The sequence below is a fragment of the Lactuca saligna genome, chromosome 1 (genome assembly GCF_052625555.1).
Source record: "Lactuca saligna cultivar CGN05327 chromosome 1, ASM5262555v1, whole genome shotgun sequence".
NCBI lineage: Eukaryota > Viridiplantae > Streptophyta > Magnoliopsida > Asterales > Asteraceae > Lactuca > Lactuca saligna.
This window is the reverse complement of record NC_136417.1, coordinates 15973893-15985000: the sequence shown is the minus strand read 5'-3', so window position 1 is coordinate 15985000 and position 11108 is coordinate 15973893.

The window sequence follows — 11108 nt, the reverse complement described above, 5'->3', positions numbered from 1 at the left end:
AATTTCAATGATTCTCAAAAGATCTAGGAATTTCATTCAAAACTTAATTCATTCAAATTTCGTTTTTTATGGTGAAATTGGTAAATCGTCATTTACCTACCTTTATATAATTTGTCATTAGATTACAATGTCCCTTTTCTAAGTTGTAAATTATTTAGTTGGATCCTTGCCTTGATATTTCATTTGGATGTTATGTTGAAGATTGTTCTTATCTAACTAAAATTTTCTTTTCTACTCTTTCAGATGTCTACTCCTTCTGATGCTTCTGGTTCTTCCTCCTCCTCCAACAACAACTTCTCTCTGTTGAACATATGTTCAAAGGTGAAAACGGATGACACCAACTACAACGATTAGATGTGCAACATCAAAATGGTGCTTCGTTTTGAGGATAAGGAATATGTCCTCGAGAAACCATGCGATGAGATCGATGAAACAAAGGCCACACCTGAAGAAGTAGATGCCTACGAAAAACACTACAAGGATGCAACAAAAGTTGCTTGCATCATGGTGGCTATAATGACTCATAATTACAGAGACACTATAAGGATTACTGGTTGTACGAGATGAACAATGACCTTATGGAAAAGTACTAAAAGCGAGCTCGTCAAGAAAACTACGAGGTGGTAAAGTCATTTATGGCGTGCAAGATGAAGGATGGTGAGTCTGTAAGCAGCCACGTTTCAAGAATGCAATGATATGTGGATAGGCTCATCAAGCTGAATGTGAATTTTGATGAACACTTGGCAATCAACACAGTGTTGAACTCTCTGCTAAGTTGTTATGATTAGTTCATATTGACCTATCATTTAAACAACAACGAAACTACTTTATCACAATGACACAACCTCCTACGAACAACTGAAATTGAAATAAAGGGAAAGGTGTTGCCTCCACTCCTGTTGTTGCCCCTGTTCTAGCCATTAGTCAAGGGAAAAAGAGGAAAGGTCATCCCAAGCTGAATTGGAATGGAAAGTCCCATGTTGGATCGTCTAGTAATAGACCCAAGGTAAAGTCCAGTTCCGATGCTCCCCTTGTGTTTAACTGTCATAACTAGCATTTTAGCTAGGAAATTCCATTCTCGTGTAATCATTCAACTAATGTAAAACATATACTCTAAGTAAATATCACTTAGTGCTCATTTAAATTCACCTCTCATGTTCAAAAAAGAATTTAAAAACTCTAAGCTTCCCGGTTTGAGTCCATATTGGACTAGGATTTCCTTATTGGGCCTAATGGACCAATAAGCATCCAATTCAACTATTTTGGGCTTCGAAACCCTTTTTGGATTCTAAATGGACCCAATTCACAAATCTATAACCTTTTGTACCATTTGGGCCTAGAATGATTCATTCTAACCCTAATGGGCCTTATTGAAACATCTGAATAAACTGAAGTTAATATCATATCGAAACATCTGAATAAACCCCCAGGATAAAACTGTAACTGTGGTGTGTGCCATGCCATCAACCCGAGATCTTCCCTCTACTTGGTGAAGTACTTGAAACCAAAAACTGAAACTGTAAGCACAAGTCTTAGTGAGCTCCCCTAATCTACCACATACCATACAATAACATATAAACACATATTGGGTCTTGCCCACTGCATCGGACCAAAGTCCGGAAACTGCATCGGACCGAAGTCCGGAACTAACTAAGGCCTTGCCCTCTGCATCGGACTATAGTCCGGAACTAACCAGGGCCTGGCCCTCTGCATCAGACCGAAGTTCGAAAACTGCATCGGACCGAAGTCCGGAAGCTGACTGAATACAACATAGCATAGTCATAACTACTAGCATAAACACATATATTGTTGTGACATCCCCAAAATCACTGCCAGAAAAGACCGATTTCATTTATACTTTTTAAAATAATTTCAGAGTAAATCCTTTTGATTTAAAAGAGTTGTGGAATATTTTCCCAAAAACAAAATATGATAAAATAATATTTATCAAAGCATTTCATCAAGAGATGCATTTTCATTATATAATCAAAACTCGGGATGTCATGTTCTGATACAGACCATAAAGCATAAACGATAACATTACAAGTCGTTCAACAAATATATACACATACAGACTTGTAAACAAAACAACTCGATGATTCATCCACCTTATGCCCTTGCGCCACTTCCTGTAATACAAATAAAACTGAGTGGTTCAGGCTTGGGAGGCTGGTGAGCATATAGGGTTTTCAACCCACAATAAATAAATTATATTTAATTTCACCAACCAACAATAACCCGATTACCTATTCCCGTTATCCTCACTTTACGTCCCTAAACCAACATCTATCTCAAGGGACCTAATCTAGGATTTTCATCGGGACGGACATTACTGCTAAGGGGTTTCCTCAACAATATATATCCTAGAGGCAACCATGAGGGGGATAGAGTACACCGGTGAACACATCGTTCACAACACCTACAGGTTATGAACCTGCTAGCATTCCACAAGACTGTCTAGAAGGAGTCTGTGGTCGTTATCCATACTCCGCTGAATAACCAGGTCAACAACAGCATCGAGGCCTCTCATCTGTTTATTACACACCAACTATCTACCCATGTTCTACCCAACATATTAGTAGATAAAAATATACATTTTTATACATAGTTTAAAAACCTGTATAGCATGCTTTAATCAATACATATTCCACATAACAAATGAGGCACACACACACATAACACATATTTCATAGAGAATAAATCGGATCTATGAGATAGAAGAAAGTTAATATACATTCACGCATATAACAACCAAATATACACATAACACGTATTTCGTATAAAATACTTCATAATTATGAGTTAGAAGACGGTAACTACACACTCACTAGATCAGAAGATGATCGGGCAGCACTACGGCTTGCAGAAGTAGTATTTCTCCGTAGATCTGGAAGATCTTCATAAAAACCGGGCTCCTCGCGGGCAGAGCTTCGGCTCGGGAATCACACTTCTTGGGATCTTCGGGGCTTCGGGACTTGCTTTGGGGATCGGGGTTGATACCGGGGCTACGGGATATTTCTTGCACGCAAATTGATGCAAAACGGGAGAGAGAAAAGAGAAAATGAGCAAATAAATCGGATGCACTTAACTCCCTTTTATAGGGTCTGGATCCTCGATTTACGCTGGGCGTAAATCTAGGTACGCTGGGCATAACTTGGATAGGATCGCTGACTCCCCCCCTTTGGATAATATCCGAAATTTATATTTAAATTTAATATTTTATTTATTTAATAAACTTCAAAAATTCATATCTCCTTCATACGAACTCCGTTTTCGACGTTCTTTATATCCCCGCGTAGGTGAAACTACGCTCTACAACTTTCGTTTAGACTCCGTCGGCTAACTTTGACTTTATTTTTATTATTTATTTTTAGTAGGTCGGGACAGGAAAACACCGTTATAAAATCATAACTTCTTCATCTGACGTCCGTTTTCACCTATCTTTTCATCGTTTTACTACAATTAACGAGATCTTCGATTCTCGTTTATATTGTTTCGGCTAAAAACCGCTCGATCTCAAATCGAGTATTCGGGCTGCATACTGCTAAGTCGAAACTTCGAAAAATCATAACTTCCTCATACGAAGTCCGATTTGGGTGTTCTTTTTATGCACGCTCTCGGTTTAACGAACTCTAAGACTTTCGTGTAGATTACTAAGGCTAAATATCGCTCTAACATTAATTTCACTTTTTACGTCGTTCAGCATTGCCGGTTCTGTCGCGAAACTTCGACAGGTCATAACTTATGCGTTATAACTCGGATTTAGGCATTCTTTATATATTCGGAAACCTCATTTCAACTACTACAACATTATCCATAGATATTGAGTTTATTTTATACTTAAATTTTGACGCTCATTTTATTCTTAATTAATCATATCACATAATTAAGCAATTAAGCATGAAACACATAATACTCAAATAATACGTTCTTATTATTTCAAATTAGGTTACAAAGGTCAACCTAGACTATTACATTGATAAAAATGGAAAGCCCATAAACACAGGCGTTACAATTGAAAACTGCATTGGACCGAAGTCTAGAACACATAACACAAAGACATGCTTGAATCACAAAGACATCAAGCACACTGAAATACTGCATCGGATTGAAGTCTGGAACTACTGCTAACTAAACGGCCTGATATTGTGGCCGTAGACCCGTTCCTACCGGAAGGAAAACTCACCTCGTGACGCTGGCTGTTGAGATGCTAAATCTAAAACTGCCTGACTGCTGCTCCGAAACTCCCCGGCTACAAATCCCACAAACACTAAATCGAATACTCATAACTATTTTACCCCTGGTCAAAGTCAACATCCAGGTCAAACTCATCATCCAGGTCAAAGTCAACTTTCAGTTGACCAGACTCGCTGAGTTGGGCTGCCAACTCGCCGAGTCCCTATCATCCATTCTAATCCTCTACCGCTTCTACTCGTCAAGTTTGGCAAAGACTCGACGAGTTCTTCTTCGATACTAACATCGAGTCTAACTTCATTTGACTCGTCGAGTTGTATGAACAACTCGTCGAGTTCTCCTTCATCATATGAACACGCTCAGTCTGTGACTCGCCGAGTTGTATGAACAACTTGTCGAGTCTGTTCTTGAGCATGAACTGACTCGCCGAGTCCTAAGGACGACTCGTCGAGTCTCTTGCATGCTAATACTATACAATCGATTCTAGTCAATTTCATTGCTTCCAAATCATAGATCTAAGCTTCTAGGGCAGGTTTTACACGTAAAGTTTCCAAGTTTATGTGCATGCACAAGATAATGGGGGTTAAACACATAAATCCTCCAACAATAAACACTTAGGGTTTGGAACAAGGCTATGTTTGAATAAAGGTGGCTATATTGAGCTCCCGTAACTCAATAATGTCCAGATTTATGGTTTTCATCCAAAGGAGAGTTCAAATTCGAGTTTGACTCAAACCAACATTCCAAGAGAAGCATAAACAAGCATAAAAGAGGGTTTAATGGAATAATAAGCAAGGTGTTAACTTTATTACCAAATTATGTAGTAAATGGAGACTAGAATCTGAACCTCCTTTCTCTTCTCTTAATCTTCTTTCATTCCTTTTCTTCCAAAGCTTCCAATCTAGCACAAACACACTCAATCTCAACAATGAGGGCTAGGGTTTTCAGGGGAAATGCTATAGAGGTGCTGGAGGCTGGAATGGGAGGCTATAATGACGTTTAAATAGGATACAAACCTTGGGATTTAGGGTTTCATCCAGACCAGCGGACTCGCCGAGTCCGAAATATGGACTCGTCGAGTCGCTCGCTAAAAACGCGAGCAAATCGCATCTCTACTCAACAAGTTGGGCCACTAACTCGTCGAGTACCTCTTTAGGAAGGAAAAAATATATTTAAATTACATACCAGAAATTGGGGCGTTACAAATCTCCCCCACTTATCTAAGACTTCATCCTCGAATTATGTTGCTGCCTATCCCGAAAATAGCTCTAAATAGTGCTCCCTCATCTCTTCCCCGGTCTCCCACGTCCACTCTGAACCCTCCCGGTACTGCCACTGCACCTTCACTAATTGAACCACCTTGTTCCTCAAGGTCTTTGTCCTCCGATCCAAGATCGCAACTGGTCTCTCGATATAATTTAGGTTGCTATCAAGATGAATATCCTCCAATGGTACTACTACTGACTCGTCCACCAAACACTTCCGTAACTGAGAAACGTGGAAAGTGTTGTTGATCTGGCTAAGCTCTACTAGAAGATCCAAACGATAAGCAACCCGATCCACCCCAGCCAAAACCCTAAAGGGACCAATGAACCTGGGGCCCAACTTGCCCCTCTTCCAGAACCTGATGACACCCTTCCAAGATGACACCTTCAGGAGGACCATATCTCCCACCAGAAACTCCAGGTCTGAACGCCTCCTGTTGGCGTTACTCTTCTGCCGACTCTGCGTAGTCTGCAGTCTGCTACGGACCTGCTGGATAACCTTTGTGGTCTTGAGCACCACCTCAATGCTCCCGATGACCCTCAGACCGACCTCGCCCCAACAAATCGGGGTCCTAAACTTCCTCCCATAAATCATCTCGAAAGGAGGGCGGTCAATACTGGCGTGGTAACTATTGTTATACGAAAATTCCGCTAGTCGAAGATATGTATCCCAATAGCCACCAAAATCTAGAACACATGCCCAAAGCATGTCCTCGAGAGTCTGAATCGTTCTCTTGCTCTGCCCATCTGTCTGAGGGTGGAAAGCGGTGCTGAAGTGAATACGAGTCTCCATCTCGTCATGAAACCGCTTCCAAAAACCTGGAAGTGAATCGGACGTCTCGATCTGATACTACTGATAAAGGCACTCCATGTTGTGCCACTACCTCACGCACATAAATATCGGCTAGCTTCTCAGCTGATATACTCTCTAAAATCGGTATGAAATGCGTGCTCTTGGTCAGCCGATCCACCATGACCCAAATCGAATCAACTCCGCGTGCGGTCCTGGGAAGCTTAGTGATGAAATCCACTGTGATATCCTCCCATTTCCACATGGGAATTTCTAACGGTTGCATCTTGTCTTGGGGTCTCTGATGTTCAGCCTTGACCTTCCTGCACGTCAGGCATCTCTCTGCATACCAAGCTATGTCCCGCTTCATGCAGGGCCACCAATAGTCGGGTCGAAAATCCCTGTACATCTTCGTCGCCCCTGGGTGGATGGAAAACCAAGACTTGTGAGCCTCATCCATCAACACCTTCCGTACTCCTCCCCAGTATGGTACCCAAACTCTCCCATGAAGGGTCAATAATCCTCGACTGTCATAGTCAAAGGAGGCTACTCGGCCCATAATCCTCTCACACTTCTGCCTCTCCTCCTTCAGACCCTCAACCTGAGCCTCTCTAATCTACTCCAACAATGGAGTAATCAGGTTCATCCTCAAACATATATCCCTGATCGGGGTTGCTAACGCCTTGCGGCTCAGGGTGTCGGCTACTACGTTGGCCTTGCCCGGATGATAAAGGATCTCACAGTTATAATCATTTACCACATCTAACCATCGACGCTGCCTCGTGTTCAGATTTGGCTGATCCACAAGGTACCTCAAACTCTTGTGATCCATGTAAATGGTACAACGGACCTGATAGAGGTAATGTCTCCAAATATTAAGGGCGAACACCACTGCCCCCAACACTAAATTGTGCGTCGGATGGTTAGCCTTGTAAGGCTTCAACTGTCTAGAAGCGTAAGCTATCACATGGCCTCGCTGCATCAAAACCGCTCCCATACCTGTGATCGAAGCGTCACAGTAGACTCCAAAATCCTTTACTCCCTCTGATAGGGTAAGAATCGGCGCCTCACACAATCTCTGTCTGAGGGTCTCAAATGTTGCATGTTGCTCAGGCCCCCAATGAAACACCACTGACTTCTTGGTCAGTCGGGTGAGGGGAACTTCTATCTTAGAGAAATCCTGGATGAATCTCATGTAGTACCCTGCCAGTCCTAGGAAGCTCTGAATCTTAGATGGAGACCTCGGGACCTTCCACTGCATCACGACCTCTATCTTGGTCGGATCTACTAGTATACCTTTCTGGTTGACGAGGTGTCCAAGGAACTGCACCTCGCGCAACCAGAACTCACACTTGGAGAACTTCGCGAAATATCTCTCCCTCCTCAGCATCCCTAGCACCTCTCTCAGCTGCTCCTCGTGTTGCTTCCGAGTCTTGGAATAAACCAAGATGTCATCAATGAACACTATCACAGACGGATCCAACATCGGTCTGTATACGCGGTTCATAAGATCCATGAACGCAGCTAGAGCGTTGGCGAGCCTGAACGGCATCACCACAAACTCATAATGACCATAGCAGGTCCTAAAAGCGGTCTTCTGCACATCCTCATCCCTGACCCGCATCTGGTGATAACCTGACCGAAGATCAATCTTGGAGAACCAAGATGCTCCCTCAATCTGGTCGAACAAGTCATCTATCCTCGGGAGTGGGTAATGGTTCTTCACTATTACCTTATTCAGCTCCCGGTAATCTATGCACATATGGTGCGACCCATCCTTTTTCCTTACGAATAGGATCGGGGCTCCTCATGGTGAACTACTCGGTCGGATGAAACCCTTTTCAAACAGCTCCTGCAGCTGCGTAGACAACTCTTGCATCTCTGGAGGAGCCAATCGATACGGTGCCTTGGCTATTGTAGCCGCACCCGGAACCAGGTCAATCCGAAACTCGACTTGTCTTTCCCGAGGTATCCCAGGTAAGTCCACTGGAAAAACGTCCGGATACTCTCGCACTACTGGTACATCGTCAACTGTTGCGTTACCCTTCTCTCGGGCATCTATAACATATGCAATATACCTTGCGCAACCCTATTGAACGTAGCGTCTCGCTCTCGCCGCTAAACAAAGGACTGGTCCACGCTTTGGCCTCTCGCCCTGAAACACTAACTCTCCCCCACCGGGAGTGCAAACCCTCACTAACTGTAGCTCGCAATAAATCACTGCCCCATTGGGGCTCAGCCAATCCATACCCACTATAACCTTATTCCCTCGCAGGGTAATAGGAACTATGTCCACTGAAAACTACTCGTCAAATAACTACATCGAACACCCCCTATGTACTCTCGCGACCCTGATGGTCCTGTCATCCGCTATCTCAACCTCAAGTGGACAATCCAGCTCCTTCGGAGCTCTAGTAAACCTCTTGCTAAGCACAAGTGAAACAAATGATCGGGTAGCCCCCGAGCCAAACAATACGGTAGCTGAAATGTCGTTCACTAAGAATGACCATATATAAAAACATATAACCATGAGAAATAATCAATATAAATAAAAAGATAAGAGAAAAATACATACACATCACCACATCAGGAGTCGCTCGCGCCTCCTCTGCTGTCATCTAAAGGTGTCATCTGAAAAGCCCTACTCTTGAGCATAAAGGTGGCTATATTGAACTCCTGGAGCTCAATAATGTCCAGATCTATGGTTTCCATCCAAAGGAGAGTTCAAATTCGAGTTTGACTCAAACCAACATTCCAAGAGAAGCATAAACAAGCATAAAAGAGGGTTTAATGGAATAATAAGCAACGTGTTAAATTTATTACCAAAATATGCGTCAAATGGAGACTAGAATCTGAACCCCCATTCTCTTCTCTTGATCTTCTTTCCTTCCTTTTCTTCCAAAGCTTCCAAGCTAGCACAAACACACTCAAGCTCAACGATGGGGGCTAGGGTTTATTGGGGAAATGCTTTAGAGGTGCTGGAGGCTGGAATGGGAGGCTATAATGACGTTTAAATAGGATACAAACCCTGGGACTTAGGGTTTCATCCAGAGCAGCGGACTCGCCGAGTCTGGAATATGGACTCGTCGAGTCGCCCGCTAAAAATGCGAGAAAATCGCGTCTCTAATCGACGAGTCGGGCCACTAACTCGTCGAGTACCTCTTTAGGAAGGAAAAATTGTATTTAAATTACATACCGGAAATTGGGGCGTTACACATATTAATCACCGAGTTAACTGAGTTTTATAACACTGCTCAGTTCAGTAAGGGGACCGATCGAGGAGTACTCGGGATTCTGTAACTCGACTCGGTAAGGGGCTGAGTAGCGAGTACTCGGAGGAGTAATCGTCCAACTCGGCGAGTTTTACAACACTGCCCAGCGTACTGGTCAGCCAATCCAAAGCCATCTTCATGACTTATTTCATTAATACCTAACTCCCAAAACTTAGATCCAAGCCCCTAGAAACTTCCTAAGCCATAAAGTTGCAAGCTTTATGCTTTTGAATGCATGGATGGGGCTCAAAACATTAATCAAGTCCATAAAAACACTTAGTTGGTCCCTAACACTTGCATGGTTGAGGCTTAAGCATCAAGGTCTAATTTTTATGAATCTCAACACGTCTAAGAGCCCAAACAGACATCTCCTATGGATTGAAGTTCCTTAACTCCAAGAATCCAAACTATGGGACCAAAAGATGACATTTTCCACCCTAAAACTAGATCTAAGCATGCAATGGTCAATGTTCAAATGTTATACCTTCAAAGAGTTGGAAATGGTGGCAAACTTATGGATCTACAAGCTCCTCCCTTGCCCTTGCTTCTTCCCAAACTTCATTCTTCTTCAAAACCAACAAAGATCACCAAACTCACCAAGTTAAGCTAAAAAATGCATGCAAGAGGGTTAGGGTTCAAGTGTAACACTTAAAGGACAAGGGAGGCTGAGATGGTGAAGATCATGAGAGACTTAAGGTCTTTAAATATGGTGCAAACCCTAAAAATTAGGGTTTATCCCTGCCATGAGTACGCCCAGCGTACGTGGGCTATTTCTGCGACCAATGTTCAGCTAGTACGCTAAGCATACTCATAGAGTACGCCCCACGTACTAGCCAAAGGACCATTTTTGTGAAGATTTAGCTTAAGGAGTGTAGAAAAGGAAACTTACAATGGTACGAATGTTACATTATGATTTTATTTTCATGTTTGTTTCGGACTTAAAATGACTAATCCATTCAAACCCAGAACTTGCTTTGAGTATGTGGAGTTTCATATTTATGTTTGTTTTTGTTCTAGGAGTTTATTCGTCTTGTTTGATCTCATATTCGTGTTATGTTCTTGAAATCGATTTTAACTTTTGAAATGCTTCCCTATTTTTCTTTTTTGTTCTTGTACGAGACAAAGATTAGCTCTCAACTTTGTTTCCAAGAATTTGAAGTTGACACGAGACTCAGATCAACTCTCAACTTTGTTTCAAAAAATTTGATGTGGACCGGAAAAATTGATTGAAAACTTATCGGAGGTATAGGATAACCGGAGATCCCATATTAGATATCAAATAATCATTAATATCATAATAATCATTAATATCATATTAATATTTTTTGAACATGATGTAAGTTAATATCATATTAATACATTGCTTTCGCAAAGTGATTAACCCCACATTAATTCTATATTATGACTTGAGTCCATTTTACATATTTACCGCTCCATTTCCAGCTTTTCCCGACACACACTTATTCCTCATTATCACCGTCTCGAGATCCGTCGCAATTAACCCCCCCACTTTCCACGGTCAAGATCTCCTCTTCACAAACTTTCACACCAAAACCACCTTCAAAAAACATTCTTTATGCTCCTTCT